The 23,508-nt window shown below is 38.6% G+C and overlaps 1 long non-coding RNA gene across 3 annotated transcripts; it reads left to right on the top strand.

Moving 5' to 3' along the window:
• The first annotated feature begins 241 nt into the window (after positions 1-241).
• LOC148780462 (uncharacterized) lies at positions 242-2,943 on the top strand. 3 transcript variants are annotated; one of them, XR_016039938.1, is made up of 3 exons: positions 1,151-2,077; positions 2,232-2,299; positions 2,701-2,943. It is a non-coding gene; the product is annotated as an uncharacterized LOC148780462 (long non-coding RNA). The 3 variants fall into 3 exon arrangements; XR_016039936.1 differs by lacking the exons at positions 1,151-2,077; positions 2,232-2,299 and adding an exon at positions 242-367; XR_016039937.1 differs by having other exon boundaries at positions 1,151-2,299.
• The last annotated feature ends 20,565 nt before the right edge of the window (positions 2,944-23,508 follow it).

Below are 23,508 nucleotides of genomic sequence, written 5' to 3'. Positions count from 1 at the left end.
AAATGGCAGGGGGAAACCTTCTTATGCTATGCCTGTATGAGTGCCACTTGTTTGCCTTGTGAGCCACTTGCATGCCATTCCATGACACTTGCATGAGCACCACATGACACTTGCATGAGCATGAGCACCACATGGCACTTGCATGACATTTAGCTTTGGCATGAATGACACTTGTCACTTGCATGTTCCTCCTTTTTATGCTTATAAGTACCCCCCACCCCATCCCTCTCAAGAGCTTTGCACCTTCTCTCCTCCCCCACGTTTTTCTCCCTTTAAACCCTTAGAAATTCCATCCCTTTGTGCCTGTTGTTGAGAGACTTGAAGAGTGAGTTGTGTGAAGGACTTGGGATAACCAATGAAGCACAAGGTAAGTAGATTATGCTATTATGTGTTCCATAGTATGAAGTATGATTTTCATGTATGATATTTAAACATGAATTTCTATGAATTAATCATGAATAAAGTGTGATTTAAGCATGAATAAAGCATGGATTAGGCTTGAAGTTAAGCATGCATGTTGTGTTCTATTTTTCCAGCAATTAGGTATTCTTTGTATGATATGTTGGGCATTGTTATCACTCTTGTGGATCCTGAAATTTAGTGGAATAATCCTTGTGTGAGCCTAGTTTAAGATAGAAAAGGTTTCATGTTGTTATCTTTTATGGATTTAAAGTTATGGGATAGTCTTTGGAACATGCCATGTTCGTACTGTGATTTTCCAGGGAATTTATATGCTTTTGTGATGAGATTTTGACTAAGAAAATGATATCCAATTGGCCTCAAATCACCACCATTTGAAAGGTCAATGAGTCTACTTTGATTTTAGTGTTTAATAAGATGAAATTCTTGATTGTTTGGAATATATAGCTCGTTTTATGCTTGTATGTCACTGTTAGCAGACTGTAATAAGTTCTAGGAAAGTTACTTCTGTTGTACTTAGAGTCTGACTAAGCAATTGTTATCCAAATGACACAAAATCACTGCCATTGGAAGGATTTCTGAGTCTATTTTAATGTTCATGTTCACATCTTGCTCTAATTTTTTATTTATGTAACGTTATACTGCAAAAAATGGCAATAGATCACTGTGGATAGTTTTGGTAAAAAGACAAAACTGATGTCTCAGATGTCAATAGTTTTGACGAACCAAATGAGGTCCGTTTTCTTCCAAACCACTATCTTTTTTATATTTCTTGAGTGATATTAAAATCGCATGTTGTGCACTTTTTGTAATTTCTTCTGGATTGTGTGTTATGGAATAAATTTTAAAGACATGTCACTGCCTTCACTACACAGCAGATTTCGAATGAAATATCTCCATTCTTTTGAACTTTTGAGGGGCTAAACAAGGTCCAATTGTTTTCAAACCACCCCGTTTTGAAGGGTAGGTGTGTTTAGTACAAAAATTGGCTTTGGAATTATCCTCAAAATCTAAATGGTCTAGGGGTTACGACCCTAATAGTAAGCGCACGTCATTGCCTCTGATGGTAGGAACTAAGCAGTAAGGCTTAACGTAAATAATGTTACAGTTATTATGGTACTGTCGTTATGATACTGTTAAAATGTGATGTGCCACTACCAAAATATGATATTGCTGCTATCATGATGAGATACTGATATCGTCCTAATGTGATACAATATTGTTTGTGTTATGTGAATGGGTACCTACCGTGTTAATAGTGGTACTATACAGCTGGCTACCTACTGTGTGAATGATGGTACTGTGCTGCTTATGTGTTATGTGAATGGGTATCTCCTGTGTGAATGATGGTACCGTGCTGGTTATGTTTTATGGTAATGGGTACCTACTATGTAAATGATGGTACGGTGCTACTTAAGTGTTATGTGAATGGGTACCTACTGTGTGAATGATGGTACCATGCTGTTTATGTGAATGGGTACCTATTGTGTGAATGATGATACCTTGATGCTTATGTGTTACGTGATTAGATACCTACTGTGTGAAAAATGGTACCGTGCTGCTTGTGTGACATGTGAATGAGCACCTACTGTGTGAATGATGGTGCCGGCAGCTAAGATCTTTCCCTAACTCCCCATGATAGAACGGGGGTCAAGAGGTAAATGTCAATATTTGAGAAGGTTGTGCCCACCAAATCTATATGGGCAATACGCAATGGGTCGCCCTTTGGTAATTGGATATTGTGATACTGTGACTGTTATGTGATTACTTGGCATGCTTTTAACGTATTGCATGGCTATGACTGACACCAGTGAGGAGCGTGGGAGGTGATATGTGACTTCCCAGCAATACCTTGTGCAAATTGCATCGCCAGAGATAGGTACTCGCCTGAGTTATGTAATTGACTCGAGATGTGTGATTGACTTGAGTTATGAGATTGACATGAGATATATGATTTACCTGAGTTATATGATTGATTTTCAAGATATGGGATTGGACTGATAGATAGGGCAAGACAGTGGGTTGTGTCAGTTGATTTTTGTTATGCTCCCTTGTTCATGTTGATCTGATAGATTGCTAGTGTATATGATATCTAAAATCCTATATTGTGCCTGCATCTTGCTATAATTGTGACATAATTGTGACGCATGACTCCTGTTTTATGAACATGGCCTAGAACCTTGATATGTGTTGTGTGATAATATTCATAGGCACGGAAGCATGATATTGTGATCTACTTACTGAGCTTTTTAGCTCATTCCTTTACTTCAACCCTTGTAGATTAACGGCAGCAGGTCGAAGACAGGAGGGCGGTGATCATGTTTTGTGGACTGAAGGCCAACACTAGACTATAAGATCTCCTTGCTTTTGTCGATGTCAGCTAGTTGTCGACCGTACTGTGTTGTCTATGAAGCTTTGTTTTTTTGTAAATAGGCTTTGGTGCCTTGGATGAATTTTAATATTTTGGATATTGTTTAGGACCTTGAAGACAATATAAGGATATGAAATTGTTCTAATTTATTCTATTTTTAGTGCTTGATGGATTATATTTATTTTATTTCTCATGGTTCGATTTGATTCTATACTTTTAAAACGTGTTGATGTCACTCCCACCTGAGTGATGTGCGAGACCTCTATCAATGCAATCCCCCACTCTGTTGCCCTCACCCTCCGGTCTGGGATGAAAGGGGTCAGGGGGCAGGGTCGTGACATATACACACACACATACACACACACACACATAGATATATATATATATGTACATATATATATATATATATATATATATATATATATACAATGTGGCCCATAATTCATACAACTATCATAAGGTGGAGTCATGCATCACAATTTCTCTAGCTGTGTAAGGAGTATAATTCAGATTGCAAGACAGTAAATATTGCATGAACTAACAATTACTTCATCTCTTAACAGAATAACGGGTCAGAAACTCAAACAGAACACACAAAGCGCACATGCAGAGTCTAGTCGCCAACTCTCAAAGTAGAAGTTTCATCGATCAGGCCAAGCTAATCCTGTAATTTGTAACTTCTAGCCTCATTCAGGAGGGAAGAGAATAGCAAATGAGTGTCCCATTTCGTAATGTCCTCACACATGCACACAATCTCCAGTGCGCTTTGGGGTTTTCAATAGGCAGTTGCCTTGCTAGACGTGACCCTCTCCTTACCCCTTTCAAGCGAGAGGACGTTACAGTGCCACTGGTTGACCCAATGCACAATGCCCACATGATTTGGGGGGCGTGAACCTCCCAGATATTAATTTCACCTCCCGACCCCGTTCCTATCATGGGGGTCGGGACAAGATCACAATTCCGGCATAACGGTATACCACTACCAACGAGTGTCTTATTGCATAGTGGTCAATGTCACAGTGATATCATATAAGTATCCCGCTACCAAAGGGTATCCCATTGCGTAGTGGTTAGTATCACAGTCATATCATATCTAGTTCAACTCTGTACATGCATATTCAAACATTCGTTCACTCATGCTTTACTATTTTTCAAGAATTTTAAAGCATTCAAAGTATCATAAGCATGAATATTCACTTCCTCATGACATATAATTTCAATCAATTTATGAAGGAATTAAACTTTATTCAAACACATATGCATCAGTGCACGACTTTTCATGAAGCATTCAACAGTTTGGGATTCACTGACATTCATAATGGTATAGGGTAGTCCATGAGGGACCACCTCGTTTCCCTCTTTTTCCCTTTCCTATTTTCCTCTCCTCCCACCATTGGTAGCCACCTCACCCTCGCTTGTCAGCTCATTGCCACCTCACCTATGTGCTTGCCACATCATTGCTACATCACTTCATGCATGTGTGCCACCTTCTCTCTCTCTCTCTCTCTCTCTCTCACACGTCCCTTCTTCCTTGAAGCCATGGCTGAAACTTGAAGAGAAATCCTGTGTAGGAGTAGGATTAGGAGCACTCTTGAGTACAAGTAAGCAGATCCAACTACCTTTGTTTCCATAGTTTGTTGAAGCATGAAATTAAAGATGATTATGTGTGAATTTTTGAAGTAGAAATTGGCTACATGCTAGTGAAATTGTGCATTGTTTTTACACAATTGAGGTCCTTATTGCATGATGAATTTTTGTACTGAAAAAACTCTGTCAGTCATGAAAATCTGTGGAAGAGTACCCCTGTATATTTAAATTAAGATGAAAAAGGTTTTGGGTTAATGTCTACTCTAATTTGGAAATTATTAGTCATTTGTTAAGGGGTGTCAAAACTTACTGTGAAATTCCAGGGAAATTACATGCCTTTGTAATGAACATTTGACTTACCAGATGTTGTCTAATTGCATTCAAACCACTTTTATTTGAAAGATGTGTGTGTCTACTTAAATCTTGATGTTGGTGTGATTTGTCACTGTCATGAACTGCTACAATTTCCAGAAAATGTTATGCCTGTTGTTCTGAACTTTTAGCTAGCCAAATGACATCCAAATTCATTCAAACCACCTTAATTTGAAAGATATATGTTCCTACTCAAACTTTGGTTTTGAAACCATCCTGAATTTCCCCATAATTTTGGAGTTATGCTTTTGTTGGTGTGATTTGTCGCTGTCACGAACTGTTGCAATTTCTAAAAACTGTTACTCCTATTGTGCTGAACTTTTAACTAGTCAAATGGCATCCCAATTCTTTCAAAGCACCTTAATTTGAAAGACATGTGCTCATACTCAAATACAATGTCACATTTGTATTGTGACATTGTGACAGAACAAATGTGCATCATCACATTTGTATTGCTACAATACAAATGTGACAATACACAATTGTGACAATGTGACATTAACAATACAAATGTGACAACACAAATGTGACATTTGTGACAATGTCACATTGTGACATTGTGACAATACATTGTGACACAAATGTGACAATCACATTGTCACATTCGCACAATGTGTATTGTGACATCACATTGTCACAATGTCATATTTGTATTGTGACAAATGTGACATCACAATTATCACAATACAGAGGTAAATATTTACATTGTCACAAATGTGCATTGCGACAGTTGTATTATTGTCAAATTGTGATGTCAAATGTGACATCACAATGTCACAATACCATTTGTAAAATATTTCCCATACAAATGTCACATTGTGATTGTCACAATGTGACAATAACATGTAGAGGTAAATATTTACCATACAAATGTCACAATGTGTATTGTCACATGTATTGTGACATTTGTATGGTAAATATTGTCACATGTTTGTGACAATACACAAACATGTGACAATCACAATACACAAATGTTACATTTGTGACAATACACAAATATGTATTGTCATATTTGTGACCATACACAAGTACACAAATGTCACAAATGTGTATTGTGATTGTTACAACTGTATGGTAAATATAGTCACAACTGTATATTTGTCACAAATGTGTATTTTCATAAATATCGTCACATGTTTATCACAAATATAGTCACAAATGTGACAATACACATATGTGCATTGTCACAATACACATTTGTGACAATCAGATTTACCAGCTGTATTGTAACAAATATTAATCAATTGTATGGAAAATAGGATAAAAATATGGTAAATAGGTGACACTTATTTACCACATCAATTGGTAAATAACTATCTTATTGATGTGGTAAACTTATTTACCACATCAATTGTGACACACAATTGTGTGTCTCCAATTTACCATACCAGACCTATTTACCACGAATTGTGTGGTAAATGTGACACACTCCAATTTACCACACACTCTTATTTACCACACAATGGTAAATAGGAGTGTGTGTAGTAAATAGGAGTGTGTCACATAAATGTGTCACATTTATTTACCAATTGTAAATAGGTAAATGGGAGTGACACACAATAAGTAAATAGGAGTGACGAATGTTTGTGGTAACTAGAAGTGTGTGGTAAATATATTTACCACACACACTCCTATTTACCACACAGTACTCTTATTTACCTATTTACCACACAATTGTGACAGTGATGAATGTGTCACACACAATTATGACAATTGTGTGTGATAAATACCCACACAATAGATGTGTGGTACCCTCCTATTTTACCCACACAATTGTGATAAATGGTGCAGGTATTGTGTCAAAATTTATCACACAATCTATTTTACTACACTTCTATTTACCACACATCTATTTACCACACACAATCTATTTACCAGACAACAAGGGTAAATAGATATTTGCTGTGGTAAATAGATTATGTGGTAAATAGATTGTGTGGGATAGTCCCACACATGTCTAAATACTCGCTTGTATGGTAAATTATGTGGGATTGTCCTACACATATTCCCACATCTATTTATCACATAATCTATTTACTACACAATTCTCACACGTACGTATGGGAATAGTGTGGGACTGTCCCACACATGCCGAGAATTGTGTGGCAAATAGACAATTCCCACACCATCATTCACACAGTTGGTGCCCATTGACATATCATATAAGCAGCATATTGTTATGCGTATATATCATATCAACGACATATCAGGCAGCGATCATCACCATCATTCATATAGTAGGTGCCCACTCATATATCTGACCACACAGGTCTATCATATAGCACTTATCATAAACATAACATATCACATCACACTACCAACGAATAACCCATTGCATAGTTCTTCACACATTACTTATCATATCATACTTTCATCATATCGTAGCGGGCTTTCATTTCATAAGAAAGCAAGTATTCACTTCATAACAGAACCAGTATTTCTTTCGTAACAGAGTAGGTGTTCATTTCATAATAGAGCATGTATTTCGACATGTATTCACATAATAACAACGCATATCACATTCTTATCATATCAGGTCCCATTATTAATGGGTGTCCCATTGCATAGTATTTCATATCATATTAACATCATAACAGTATTCCTTTACAATTGGTTGTCTCATTGCATAGTGGTCCATATCACAGTAATATCATAATAGTATTTCACTACCAATGGGTGTCCCATTTCGTAGTGGTCCATATCACAGTCATATCGTATCTAAATGCAGCTGTGTACATGCATACACAAGCATTCATTCACTCATGTTTTGCTATTTTCATAAATTTAGGAGCATTCATAATATCGTAAGCATACATATTCAGTGCCTTAAGACAGATAATTTCAATCTTTTTATAAAGGGTTTAAGTGTTATTCAGAAATATATAAATCAATGCACCACTTTTTAGGAATCATACAACAATATGGGATTCACTGTCATTCCCATCAGTGATATACATATGTGAAAAGAGGTATAATATCTAATTCATAAGAAATTTCAACATCAACTTGAAATAGACATATATATTTTAATCAAAGGAAATTTGATGATATTTGAGCATCATTGGATCAGTTAAGAATTCAATGCAACAAGGACTACAGTCCTAAAATTTTTGCAATTTCTTACAATAACGTGTGTCCATAAACATAGGCGTAACTTCTAATCTATACGAAATTTTGGGATGGTTTCAAAACTAAAATTCGAGTAGAAACATATATCTTTCCTATAAAGGTGGTTTGAAGTAATTTGTACCCCATTTAGTCACTCAAAAACTCAAGACAGCAGGGATTAAATTCTCAAATCTGTTGAAATCTGATGACAGTGACATATCCCCATAAACATAGGCATAACTTCCAATCTATATGGAATTTTGATATGGTTTCAGAACCAAATTTTGAGTAAACACACATATTTTCTGCAATTCAAGACAGTAACATATCCGCTTAAATAGAGGCTTAATTGTTAATCTATACAAAATTTTGATATGGTTTCATAACCAAATTCAAAATGGACACATATATCTTTCAAATTAATGTGGCTTGAAAGCATTTGGACACCTTTTGACCAGTTAAAATTGGCACAACAGGAGTAACAGTTTCTAGAAATTGCAGCAGTTCATAACCGTGATGAATCACACCAACAGAAGTATAACTCCAAAATTATAGGAAATTTTATGATGGTTTCAAAACAAAAGTTTAAGTAGGAACACATATACTTCAAATTAAAGTGGTATTAAATAATTTGGATACCAATTGACCAGTTAAAAGTTCAACACAACTGGAGTAACAGTTTCTGAAAATTGCAGCAGTTCATGACAGTGACAAATCACACCAACATTATGGGGATATTTAAGATGGTTTCATAACCAAAGTTTGAGTAGGAACACATATCTTTCGTATTAAGGCAGTTTGAAGAATTTGGAGGGAACTTGATCACCTAAAATTTCAGCAATACAGGAGTAACAATTTTCGAAAATTGCAGCAGTTCATGACAGTGACAAATCACACCAACATAAGCTTTACTCCAAAATTATGGAAAATAAATTTCAGGATGGTTTCAAAGCCAAAGTTTGAGTAGGATGACATATATTTCAATTTAAGGTAGATTTAAAGAATTTGGACGCCATTTGGCCAGTTAAAGTTCAGTACAACAGGAGTAACTGTTTCTTGAAATTGCAGCAGTTCATGACAAATAACAGTAACATGTCAAAGCTATCAGAGGCATAACTCCTAATCTATAAGAATTTTCAAGATGATTTCAACATCAAGATTTAATTAGACACACACTTATTTCAAATAAAAGTGGTTTAAAAGCAATTGAACAACATCTGTCTAGTCAAACATTCATTACAAAGACATGTAATTTCCTTGAAATTTCATAGTAAGTTTTCACACCCCTTAACAAATGACCAATAAATTCCAAATTAAAATATATATTAACCTAAAAATTTTTTCATCTTAATTTAAATATACAGAAGATACTCTTCCACAGATTTCCATGACTAACAGAGTTATTTTCAGTACTAAAATTCATCATGCGATAAGGGCCTCAATTCTGTAAAAACATTGCATAAATTCACTAGCATGCTGCCACTTTCTACTTCAAAATTTCACACTTATAATCATCTTTAATTTCACGCTTCAACAAATTATGGAAACAAAGGTAGTTTGATCAACTTACTTGTACCCAAGAATGCTCCTAATCCTTCTCCAACACATGATTTCTCTTCAAGTTTCAGCCATGGCTTCAAGGAAGGAGGGGCGTGGGTGAGAGAGAGAGAGAGAGAGAGAAAGAGAGAGAGAGAGTAAGGGAAAGACTGGGCTGGGGGAAGGGTCTTTTATAAATTAAGGGGAGAGAGAAAGAGAGAGAGCTGCATGCAAGGCCAAGTGGCATGCATGCAAAGAGAGAGAGAGAGAGAAGGTTTCTAGATAGGCTAGTAACTGTCACTCATTTTGTAATGAACTTTGTAATGACTTTCTAGGACAAGAATTTTGTAATTAACTTTGTAAGACTCTCTAGGCAAAGAGTCCATAAGTTGCAACTTATGAAACTCATGGATTCTTGGCCATAAGTTCACAACAAAAACAACTATGTGGCTGATTGCCATCTAACACCTAAAATCACCAAGAATCTTTCTCTTCGACTGCAGACCTTCAGTCCACCAGTCACGATCACCACTAGCCCGTTCTCGACCTGCGGTTGTCAATCTACAGGGATGAGAGTAAACGGAATGAGCTATAAAGCCCAGTAAGTAGATCTAGTATCATGCATCCTGCCTATACAAGATGGCTCATGGCTGTACTCAAGATTCATATAAGTATCAACATAAAGTCATATATCACAATTACAACGATATTCATCGTGTGTTGTGAGTGACTTCCTTTTTTTACTATTAATTTATTTCATCCCTATATGATAACAAATCATCATAATTACTAGTAGGCAAGTACAATAGGCATAAAAATAATTAGCAGATACTAACCAAATCGCTCCCTAAATCACCTACTCCTAAAGTTGATGCTTTATTCATCAAGCCAAGCCAATCCCATTGCTTAGGATTCTACCATCACTCGGGAGGGAAGACAATAACAATGAGTGATCCCATTCATAATGCCTTTGCACACATGCACACAGTCCCCAGCGTGCTTTGGGGCTTTTGATAGGCTTATGCATTACATGATGCGGTAATCTCCTTTCTCATTTCATAGAATTTTAGGGGTGCGACCCTCCCATCACACACTCGTCCTAACTCCCTTCCTATCATAGAGAGTTAGGAAAATATGGCAATTGTTGGCACCATTATTCACAAAGTAGGTGCCCTACCCAACAGACAGCTGTCAACACCATCATTCACACAGTAGATGCCCATTCATACATATCACATAAGCTGCATATTACTATACACACATATCACATCAAAAGTATATCAGGCAGTTGCCGGTACCATCATTCACACAGTTGGTGCCTATTCACATATCACATAAGCAACATATTTCTATGTGCATATATCATATCAAATGTACATCAGGCAGCTACCGGCACCATCATTCACATAGTTGGTGCCCATTCACATATCAGACCACATAGGTCTATCATATAGCACTTATCATAAACATAACATATCACATCACACTACCAATCGAAGACCCATTACATAGTGCTTCACACATTACTTATCATATCATACTTTCATCATATTGTAGCGGGCTTTCATTTCATAACAAAGCACATATTTACTTCATAACAGAATCAATATTTCTTTCAAAACAGAGTAGGCGTTCATTTCATAACAGACCATGTATTTCTATAAGTATTCATATCATAACAACGCATATCACATTCTTATCATATCAGGTTCCACTACCATTGAGTGTCCCATTGCGTAGTGTTTCAAATTATATTTACATCATAACAGTATTTCACTATCAATGGGTGTCCGTAGTGGTCCATATCATAGTTATATCATAATAGTATTCCTCTGCCAATGGGAGCTATGTAGTAGTCCATATCACATTCATATCGTATCTAATTGCAACTGTGTACATGCATACACAAGCATTCATTCACTCATGCTTTGCTATTTTTCATGAATAAAGGAGCATTCACAGTATCGTAAGCATGCATATTTAGTGCCTCATGACAGATATTTTCAATCTCTTTATAAAGGGTTTAAGCGTTATTTAGAAACCTATAAATTAGTGCACCACTTTTGGGAATCATATAACAGTTCGGGATTCTCAGCCATTCCCATTGGAGATATACATATGCAAAAGGAGGCATAGTATACAATCCATAAGAAATTTTAACATCAACTTGAAATAGACATATATATCTTTTAACCAAAGGAAATTTGATGCTATTTGAGCATCATTGGATCAGTTAAGAATTCAGTGCAACGAGGACTACAGTTCTGAAATTTCTGCAATTTCTTACAGTAACCTATCTCCATAAACCAAGGCGTAACTTCCAATCTATACGAAATTTTGCGATGGTTTCAATAATAACATTCGAGTAGAAACACATATCTTTGCATTAAAGGTGGATTGAAGGCATTTGGACCCCATTTAGTCAGTCAAAAACTCAAGACTGCAGGGATGAAATTCTAAAATTTGTTGAAATCTAATAACAATGACATATTCCGATAAACAGAGGCATAAGATCCAATCTATACAAAATTTTTATAGGGTTTCAAAATAAATTTTCTATTAAACACACATATATTCCCAGTGGAAGTGGTTTGAAATCATTTGGACCTTGTTTGGTTAGTCAAAATCTTAAGACAACAGGAATGAAAATTCTCAAATCTGCTGAAACTTATAACAATGATATGTTCTCACAAATCATAGCATAGATTCCAAATTAGGAAGAGTTTTGTTAGGGCCCGAACTTTTTCAGTGTATTTCTTTTCACAGGTGACTAGACGGCACAAGAGAAATGTTGCGCGTGGAAAACCATGTGTGATGTGTTACCACCATGCACAATTAAATAGGGTAGTCCAAGGGGGGGATGATGTTAAGGCCCAAACTTATCCAGTGTATTGCTTTTCACAGGCAAATAGACGATACAGGAGAAACGCCGCACGTGGAAAAGTGTGCATGATGTGTTACCACCTTGCACAATTAAATAGTGTAGTCCAAGGGACTACCTCTTTTCCTTCTTTTTCCTCTCCCTTAGTCACCAAGTGGCCCCCCCCCCCTAGTTTGCCACTTAGTTGTGGCATGCTGCCACCCCTCCTCTCCCTACCCATGTTAAACCCCAACCTCACTCCAAATGCTACACCCTCTCTTCTTCTCTCTCTCCCTCTCCCTCACGCCCACTTCCTTGGCCTTAGAAATTTAAAGCTTTCCATTCAACCACCATTAGAAGCTTGGGTAAACATGGAGGTCTCTTGGCACAGGTAAGTGGATTATAGCATCCATGCTTTCATAGTTTTGTTTGAATACAGGCTTGAGCATGTATGATAGCATGGTAGAATAAGCCCTGATTTTCTAAGACTGTACCTCTTATTTGCATGATAGATTGAGCCTTAAAGGCATTTTTGTTGGCTATAAAAATTGGTGGGTAAACACCCTTGTGAATCTGGTTTAAGCTGAAAATAACCTTGCATTAATTTCTATTTTAGTTTGAAAGTTACTAATCATTCTTTGAAGTGTGCCAAAATTTGGGTATGAAATTCTGCAATTTTCCAGGAAGATGCATGCTCTATAAATTGAAGTTTTTATTCACTTATATACGTCAAAATGAGTTAAAAACCAGTTTAAATAAAAGCTATGTGTGTCTACTGTGATTTTTCTGTTTAATATCAGTCGAAATTCTTTGCGGATTGAGAGCTATGTTTCGGTTTGTGAGTACATGTCACTGTTATCAAATGTCAGCAGATTTTAGAAATATCTATCCTATTGTGCTGATGTTTTGTTTGGCCTAATGAAGTCAAAATGACTCATAAATACATCCATTTGAAATATATACGAGATTACTATGAGTTTCATGTTCTAACCTTGTCCAAATTTTGTATAATTTGAGAGTTGTGTTTCAAAGTATGTGGACATGTATTTGTTGACAGATTGCAGAAAACACAGAAATTGTGTTCCTGTTTTCATAGGTTTTAAATAATCAAATTGGGTTTAATTTCCTTGAAAAAATTTTAGTTTGAAAGGTCTATGTGTCCTTTTGAATTCACATGTTCAAATAATTTTTAAATTATTTCTAAATCAGGAGTTATACATCAAATTATGAGAATTCGTCACTAATTACCGAACTCAGCAATTTCCAGAACTATTGCTTCTGTTAGTTTAAGCATTTGACGGAACAAATGGGGTATAAATTCTCTCAAATTAATATCACATGAAAGCTAAGAATGTTAACTCGAAAGTTTGTTTTGGACTTATATTGAAATTTCATACAAAATTGATGTTTATATCCCAGATTATGAAACATACCCCAATATGACATTTTAGAATTTCAAGACTCTATATTAGCCCTGAATTGGTCATGCTCAATTAAGCTTCATACTTTCTGTGATTGAGGGAGGCTCATACTCACTCTGAAAGAGCAATTGAAAAGAAGTAAATTTCCCTCATAAGTTGGATGTTATGTCTCACCTTGCACATGCATGCATATTTATGATAAGAATTATAATGAATTCTTAGTCATTGAGTTGAAAATACATCTGCTATGCATCGATATGTTGAACATGGCTTGATTCTTTGATAAGATGATACTGAAATGGCATACTTATGATACCATGAATGTTTCTGACCTCTTGAAATGAGTGAATGTTTAAGCATGCTTTTATTAGGTATGATACCTATATAATTCTGATTCTGGCCACTACGCAATGGGTCTTCCATTGGTAGAGGATACTGTATCTCTGTTATCTGATTCTGGTTCTGATTCTGGCCACTACGCAATGAGCCCTCCATTGGTAGTGGATAATGTATTTATCTGATGCAGAATCCGATCTTGACCACTACGCAATGGGTCCTCCATTGGTAGTGAGTACTGTAGTGAGTACTAGGGCATGATTCAAATGTGGCAAGCCGGGCCACCAAAATAGAGATTGCCCAGTGAGGGGATCTGAAAACTGATCCAAGACTCAAGGTCGGGTATTTTCTCTCATTGAGCAGGAGGCTAAGGCATCAACTTCAGTTATTAGAGGTACGCTCCCTGTCTGTGGTTGGCAAGCTAAAATTCTGATTGACCCTGGATCCACGCATTCTTTTGTATCACCTCACTTTGCATGCCACACAATTGTTAAACCTACATTGCTTAACTGGTTGTTGGTACACCTATGGGGGAGTCTATAGAAACTTATATTGTTTATAAACACTGTGAAGTTCTGCTTGAAGGATGTATTTTGCTTTTAGACTTAATATTGCTAAACATTGGGGATTTTGATGTAATTTTGGGTATGGACTGGTTGTCCACGTATTATGCTACAGTAAATTGTTATGATAAAACTGTGACTTCAGACACCCAAATTTGCCTGAGTTGAATTTTGTTGATATTAAAGAAGTTTCCCCTATACACCTTATCTTGGCCCTTCGGGCTTCCCGCCTATTTGCCAAAGGATGTGATGGGTATCTGGCATAGGTAGTAGAGAATCGGGATGTTCAGTCCAAGTTGGAGGAGATACCAATGGTGAGGGGGTATCCGGAAGTTTTTCCCAAAGAGTTGAATTTTCTGCCTCAAGTCAGAGAGATAGAGTTTGAAATAGATGTGGTTCCTGGTTCTACTCCTATCTTTAAAACCCCTTATAGGATGGGCCCAGCTAAATTGAAAGAATTAAAGGAGCAATTGCAAGAATTATTAGAAAAAGAGTTCATTCGCCCGAGTGTGTCACCTTGGGGTGCTCCGGTCCTGTTTGTGAAAGAGAAAGATGGATCTTTAAGACTTTGTATCGATTACAGACAGCTGAACTAGGTCACTATAAAGAACAAGTACCCCTTGCCTATAATTGATGACCTTTTTGATCAACTACAAGGGGCCCAAGTATTTTCTAAAATTGACCTCCGGTCGGGTTATCATTAACTGCAGGTCAAGGAAGGGGATGTCCCTAAGACCGCATTTAAAACCCGGTATGGCCACTATGAGTTCTTGGTAATGCCATTTGGATTAAGCAACACCCCGTCAGGCTTTATGGATTTGATGAATAGGGTGTTTAGACCCTTTCTGGATGATTTTGTGGTGGTCTTTATAGATGATATTCTGATATATTCAAGAAGCCTGGACGACCATGGGCAACACTTTAGAACGGTCCTCCAAACCTTGAAAACTGAAAAGTTGTATGCCAAGTTGGGGAAGAGTGAGTTCTAGCTCCCTAGCGTGTCCTTCCTTGTGCACATTATTTCTAAGGATGGGGTCGCAGTTGATCCTTGAAAGGTTGAAGCTGTTTTGAAGTGGGGAAGACCAACAAATGTGACTAAGGTCCACATTTTTATTGGACTGGCTAGATATTATAAGTGCTTTGTTGAAGGGTTTTCAAAGATAACGCTCCCTTTGACCCGCCTAACTCAGAAAGAGGTGAAGTTTGCATGGTTGATTGTGAGAAGAGTTTCAGGAACTGAAGAGGAGACTAACTACGGCCTCGATACTGACCTTGCCCGAAGGAAATGAAGATTTTGTGGTATATTCTGATGCCTCACTAAAAGGGCTTGGACGCGTGTTGATGCAGCGAGGGAAGGTCTTAGCTTATTCCTCCAGGCAGTTAAAGCCGTACGAGAAAAAGTACCCTACTCATGACTTGGGGACATTACCTCTACGGGGCCCAGTTGAAGATATTTACGGTAAAAGCCTTAAGTATCTGTTTTCTTAGAGAGAGTTGAACATGAGGCAAAGAAGATGGATGGACCTACTGAATGATTATGATTGTAACATCAATTACCAATCAGGCAAAACTAATGTAGTAGTCGACGCTTTGAGTCAGAAGCCGGTGGTATCAATAGCACATCTGATGGTTTGACAAATGAAACTGATAGAAGATGCAGTGGAATGGCACCCAGATCAGCCCCTTGGAAATGGGGTAGGAATGACTGCTGGTATAAGGCCGGAGCCCCAGCTCTTTCAACAAATTCGTAAGGCATAGAAAGAGGATCCTCATGTCATCCTCAAAGAAATAAAGCTGGGGAGAAAAGATAATTTCTCTATTAGCAGTGATGATCTAGTAAGGTTCAAGGATCAGATATGTGTTCCAAATGATGATGGTATAAAACGGGCTATTTTTGAAGAAGCACACCACTCCCGTTATACTGTGCACCCAAGGAGTACCAAAATGTATCAGGACCTGAAGAAAACTTTTTGGTGGAATAATATGAAGAAAGAAGTGGCATAGTTTGTCTCCAAGTGCTTGACATGTCAGCAGGTGAAAGCTGAACATCAAAAACCTGCGGGACTGCTGCAATCGTTGCTAGTACCTGAATGGAAGTGGGAACACATCACCATGGATTTTGTTTTGTATGAGTTTTTGCTTTATTTCATGGTTTGCTGTGATTCCAAATTAAATTATGCGTTGAGCCACTCCCATCTAAGTGACATCCTCAACCTCTGTGTTTGTGATCCTGCGCTCTGTTGCCCTTCGGTATGGGACGGCGGGGGTTGGGGACTTGGGTTGTGACAAGTTTCAACTGAGATTAAACACTAAAATCAAATTATACACACATATATTTCAAATAGAGGTGGTGATAAAGAATTTGTAATTTGTTTGATCTGTTAGAAGCTCAGTACAATAGAAATGAAATTTTTGAAATCTGCGGTGATCAGATAACAATGATATGTCCCAAAATATAAAGGCATAACTTCCAATCTATAAAGAATTTCAAAATGGTCTCAAAAAATTTTTTTACGTATAAACACGTATATTTCAAATAAATGTGGTTTGAAGCCATTTGGATATCATTTTGTTAGTCAAACGTTCATTACAAAATAAGTGACAGTTTTGTAATTTTTGCAACTTATGACAGTGACATGTCCCCTCAATCTGGGGCATAATTCCTAATCCCTGAGGAATTTCAAGATAGTTTCCAAACCAATTTTGATGTAGACACATCCATCTTTCAAATAAATTCAGTTAGAATTGATTTGGATACTGTTTTGTTATTGAACAGGTCATTTAAAAAACGTGAAGAGTTCTTGGAATTTCATAGCAAAGCTTGGCATACAGTATAGAATGATCATAATCTCCCAAACCAGAGTGGGTATTAAGACCGTTTTCATCTTAAATTAGATGAATATGAGTGCTATTCTACAAATTTTCATAAACAACAAAAATATTTTCAGTGCTCAACTTATCATGCAAATGAGAGCCTTAATCCTGGAAAAACAGAGGCCAAACAAGTACAAGTTTACTAACATGCAACCACCTCTCCATGCTCATATTGTGCTTAAATCAAAAGTAAGGAGACATGAGTGTAATATCCACATACAGTACAAAAATGAGGACCCAAGGTGCTCTACACAAGCTCACTTCCAAATGCTAGGCTTCAAGGGATGAGTTCCAGCTTTTTTGAGCTCTTAATGCTAGAAAGAGAGAGGGCGTTGGTGAGATAGAGAAAGGAGAAGAGAGAGAAGGCCAAAAAATCATGGGTGGGTATGAGGTGGGGCTTAAAATAGGAAAAACAAAGGGGGTGGTTCAATATGCAATGACAAGTGGCTCACAAACAGTATGCAATTAACAAGTGGCTCTCAAAGCATCATGCAAATGACATGTGGTCTCTCCCCCACTGGACGCAACTGTGCTCGACAGCTACACAAGGCGGTATGAAATCCCTGATGCACACGGTGACACACACTCTACCGCGCACTGTGGAACTCTTCTTCTTCCTTTTACAGTCGCGCACGTCTCTTCACTACTGCACGCATCTCTCTCTCTCTTCTTCTCTTCATTATCGAGCACGCAATCTGACATGCACATTAGTTGGGTGCCTCGATCTCGCCCTCCAGATCTAGGTGATCTAGCGGCATGTGTCTCGGGTTTCTGGTGAACCTAGTGTTTGAACATATTTTTTATCACCTTGGCCCCTGGTAGGAAGCAGATCAATAAAGCCTACAAAATAGTGAAAATTCCTGACAGTCTCATAATGGCGCCATAACTAGTCAAGATCTTTATGAGCACCTCAAAAGATCACCTGCCAAGTTTCATCGCTATCAGACATGTCTAAGGCAGTGAACTCAAAGAAACAATTTCAGCAAAATTGATATCTAGCACCTTGAAATAGACCCTAGAACTCGAACTACATTTTTGATGTCTCAAATCACTGTGAGACCACTGCCATTAGATCCAGAATGGTCGAAAACCATTATGGGTCAAGCTTCGGCTTAATCGAACACTCTAGAACAATGATATGAGCAAAACATTGAGACAAGAGAGGTTGCACACTATTCCGGTGTGGCCTCACTGCACCAAAACACCATCAAAGGTGGTTGTTTTTATAGTCATAGGCAATCACTTTCGGGGCCTGTAACTCACTCGTTTCGAGTCAGATCTCTCCCAAATTTGCTGAGCGTATTTATGTCATCAGGACGAACAATTCGATATGTGGTATGCTCCGAGACAATGTCCAAGCAAGGAGAAAAGCTAGAGAGACATTGCCGATCCATGAAGAAGTTGCAAAAAATTCAGCAGCGACACTCCTTGCTCTATGGACCAAATCACGATGCTCTCGCAACGGATCAACGCGAAACCATTCTATTATTTGTGTAAGAACTACAGCTACTGTTGGTCTGAACCCAGTACATGATGGATGGTAAGATTTCATGCACGAAGACGACAAAGTGACTGAAATTTTGGTTATCGGATTCCAGATTTCGTCAAAAACTCAAAAGTTGTGAAATCTTCATTCGGGCTCCAAATCGTGTTCCGTTTGTTGCCACATGATCGTGGCAGCATGCTCAGTGCACTGCAATTAAGAAATCACATAAAACATTAAGGAATGACCGCACTATCGATCTAAAGTTCCCTAGACTCAAACAAATTTCAAGTCTTATGATCATGACTCAAAAACATGATTCATGACTCGAAGTTGGTATCCAAACTATTGCCATGCCGAGCCTTACAAAAAAACATTAATCATTCAATTAAATGGGCATCAGAACACCCTCTGGTCAGCTATGAAAGATTATGCAAGAACTTGGGCAGCAGCAGAGACTGTTCTGAAATTCCACACATTGTTAGGCAGGGGCAAAACAGTCCTTCTGTACCCATTTTTAGAATTTCTTTTAATTTAATTAAATCTTAATTTTCAGCAATTAGGTCTAATTTTGATCAATCCACCCATGTTTGAGCACAATTCTATATAAACAAGCACTACCTCATTGTAAAAGGACGGTAGACGCTCCATTCATTCTTTTGAAGATTCAATACAATTTTGATTCCTTGCTTGAGCCTGTGAGTATGTGTTGGAGAGAGAGAGGAGAGAGAAGAGGTACTCTTCAGAAAAGTAACTTTTTCTCTCCTCCCCTCTCTTCTCTCTTCTCTCTCTTCTCTCTCCCTCCTCTCTCTTCTCTCTCTTCTCCCTCTTCTCTCTCTCTCTCTTCTCTCTCTCTCTCTCTCTCTCTCTCTCTTTCTCTCTTCTTTTATCTACTGACGAGACTTAGCGTCGGTTGGTCCTCTCTATCTTCTTCTGTCAACTGGCGAAACCTAACGCCAGTTGGCCCTCTCTATCTTCTTCTATCAATTGGCAAGACCTAGCATCGATTGGTCTTTTCTATCTTCCTCTATCAACCGGCGAGGCCTAGCGCCGGTTAGTCCTCTCTCTCTTCTTTTACCAGTCAATGAGACCTAGCACTGGTTGGTCTTCTCTCTCTTCTTCTATAAGTCAGTAAGGCCTAGTGTCGGCTGGTCTTCTCTCTCTTCCTCTATCAGTCGATGGCGCCTAGCATCGTTTGATCTTCTCTATCTTCTTCTATCAGTCAATGAGACTTAGCACCGGTTGGTTTTTTCTATCGTCCTTTGTCAATCGGTGAGGCCTAGCGTCGGTTGATCTTCTCTCTTTTCTTCTACCAATCGATGAGGCCCAACACCTGTTGGTCTTCTCTCTCTTCTTTTATCAATCAATGAGACCTAGTGTTGGTCTTTCTTCTATCTCTGCTTCTATCATTCGGTGAGGCCTTGTGCCGATTGGTCTTCTCTCTCTTCTTCTATCAATCGATGAGACTTGATGTCAATTGGTCATCTCTCTCTTATTTTATCAATCGACAGAACCTAGCAACGTTTGGTCTTCTCTTTCCTCTGTTATCAGTCGACGAGACTTGACGTCGATTGGTCTTCTCTCTCCTCTTCTATCAATCAGCAAGACCTATCGTCGGCTGGATTTCCCTCTCTCCTTCTGTCAGTTGGCGACACTTAGCACCAGTTGGTGCTCATGCTGTCTTCTCATCTGAAACAGTCAACGAAGCCTAACGCTGACTGCTTTCTCTCTCTCCCATCTCCAAAACAGTTGGTAATATCTAGCGCCGACTGCATCTCCTCTTCCTTCTTCTCTCTCCTTCCTTCCATTCCCTTCTTCTCTTTAACCATTCCTCTGCTACTCTTGCATTCGACCAAGAGGTATTGAGGTTAGCATTTCATGGCAGTCCTATAGTTTAGTCGAAATGTTGTTGCGTCAGGTTCACTTGGTCCGCTTTACTGCCACGATTGACCGACCCTCGTGCTTAGCTAGTCAATATTAACAATAGCGTTTAGTAGCAATCCTGTTACCCGGTCTCAGTTACCGAGCCCGTTTCTCTACCATGTTATGCCAATTATCCACCAGCCTAGTCTCTGCTATGATCTTCTTGCTTGGTCAAATTCTTCACTTCCCCCTGTCTTTTTTTTTTCTTTTTGAATACGCATGCTTGCATATGATCATCAAAGAGGAAAAGGGTGAGGTCTGACCCACCTATCCCATAACCTTTGCCATATATGTGTGTGGTTGTAGGAAAGTAGAAAATAAGACGGATACAAGCCAAGGGATGCGATTCTGAACCAATTTCGTTACTGGGGGGCTTTCTTCGTGATCTAAGAGGGGCGCCCACACGAGTCAGCCCGAGTAAGTTTCGAACCCAGCTTTAAATTCCTCTCTCACCGGTTGGTAACATCTACCACGGTGCTCGCACAAAAGATCAATGCAAAACCAATTCCATTGTGTGCATAAGGTCCAAGGCTACCATTGGTCCGAACCCCTCACATGATGGATAGTTAAATTTCATGCATGAAGCTGATAAAGTGATTGAAATTCTGGCCGTCGGATTCCAGATTCTGGCCAAAACTCAAAAGTTACAAAATCTTCATTCGGGCTCCAAATTGCATTCCATTTGTTTCCACACGATCGTGATAGCATGCTCAGTGCACTACGATGAATAAATCACATAAAAATATTAAGGAACGACCACACCACCGGTTCGAAGTTTTAAAGACTCGAACAAATCTCAAGTCTCGTGCTCATGGCTCAAAAACATGATTCATGGCTCGAAGTTGGTATCAAAACGATCACCATGCCGAGCCCGACAAGAAAACAATAATTTCTCGATTAAACAGGCATCAAAACACCTTCGGGTCGGCCATGGAAGATCACACAAGATCTCGGGCAGCAACAAGAACTGTTCAAGAATTCCACACATTATTAGGCAGGGGAAAAACAATTCTTTTGCACCCATTCTTAGAGTTTCTTTTATTTTAATTAAATCCTAATTTTTAGCAATTAAGTTTAATTTTGATCAAACCACCCATGTTTGGGCACAATTCTATATAAACAAGTGCTGCCTCATTATAAAAGGACGGTAGACGCTCGATTCATTCTTTTGAAGATTCAATAAAATTTTGATTCTTTGCTTAAGCCAGTGAGTACATCTTGGAGAGAGAGAGAGAGGAGAGAGATGAAAAGGGCTAGTACCCTTCGAGCAAGCAAATTTCTCTCTCTTTCCCTCTCTCTCTTCTCTCTCCCTCTCTCTCTCTTCTCTCTCGCTTCTCTCTCTTCTCTCTCTCTACCTTCTCTCTCTCTTCTCTCTCTTCTCTTTGTCTCTCTTCTCTTCTCTTTCTCTCTCTTCTTTTGTCAACTGGCGAGACCTAGCTCTGGTTGGTCCCCTCTATCTTGTTTTGTTAACTGGCGAGACCTAACGCCGGTTGGTCCTCTCTATCTTCTTTTATCAACTGGCTAAACCTAGCATCGATTGGTCTTTTCTATCTTCCTCTGAGGCCTAGCACTAGTTGGTCTTCTCTCTCTTCTTTTACCAATCGATAAGACAACATCGATTGGTCTTCTCTCTCTTCTTCTACCAGTCGATGAGACATAGTGTCGGTTGGTCTTCTCTCTCTTCTTCTATCGGTTAGTGAGGCCTAGTGCTGGTTGATCTTCTCTCTCTTCTTCTATCGATCAGTGAGACTTAGCGTCAGTTGGTCTTTTCAATCATCCTTTGCAAACTGGTGAGGGTTAGCACCGGTTGTCCTTCTCTCTGTTCTTCTATCAGTCGGTGAGGCCTAGAGTCGGTTGATCTTCTCTCTTTTCTTTTATCAGTAAGTGAGACGTAGTGCCGGTTGGTCTTCTCTTTTTGCTTCTATCAGTAGATGAGGCCTAGTGCCGGTTTGTCTTCTCTCTCTTCTTCTATCAGTCGGTAAGACTTGACACTAATTGGCCTTCTCTCTCTTCTTCTATCAGTCAGCAGGACCTCGCATCGGTTGGTCTTCTCTTTATCTGCTATCAGTCGGTGAGACTCAGCGTCAGATAGTCTTCTCTCTCCTCTTTTGTCAGTCTGCAAGACCTATCGTCAGCTGGTTTTCCCTCTCTTCTTTTGTCAATTAGCGAGACTTAGCGCCAGTTGGTTCTCATCCTCCCTTCTCATCGGACACAGTCGGTAAAGCTTAACGTCGACTGCTTCCTCTCTCTACCATCTCCTGAAACAGTCGGTAATGTCTAGCACCGACTGCATCTGCTCTTCCTTCTTCTCCATCCTCTCTCCCTCCTTCTCTCTCCTTCCGTCCATTCTTGTCTTTTCCTTAACCATTCCTCTATTACTCTTTCATTCGACCGAGAGGGATTGAGGTTACCATCTCATGGCAGTCGTGTCGTCTTGCTGTAATGTTGTTGCGCTAGGTTCACTTGGCCCGCTTTACTGCCATGACAGACCGACCATCGTGCTTAGCTAGTCAATACTGGAAATAATGTCTAGTAGCAATCCCGTGAGCCAGTCTCAGTTATCGAGCTTGTTTCTCTACCACATTACGTCAATTATCCACCAGCCTAATCACTGCTCTGATCTTCTTGCGTGGGTCTCCCTCAAAACCTGAGTC

Source organism: Amborella trichopoda, chromosome 9 (genome assembly GCF_054954075.1).
Source record: "Amborella trichopoda isolate Santa Cruz 75 chromosome 9, AtrichopodaSantaCruz75HAP2 v2.0, whole genome shotgun sequence".
NCBI lineage: Eukaryota > Viridiplantae > Streptophyta > Magnoliopsida > Amborellales > Amborellaceae > Amborella > Amborella trichopoda.
This window is presented reverse-complemented; position numbering and strand designations above follow the sequence as displayed.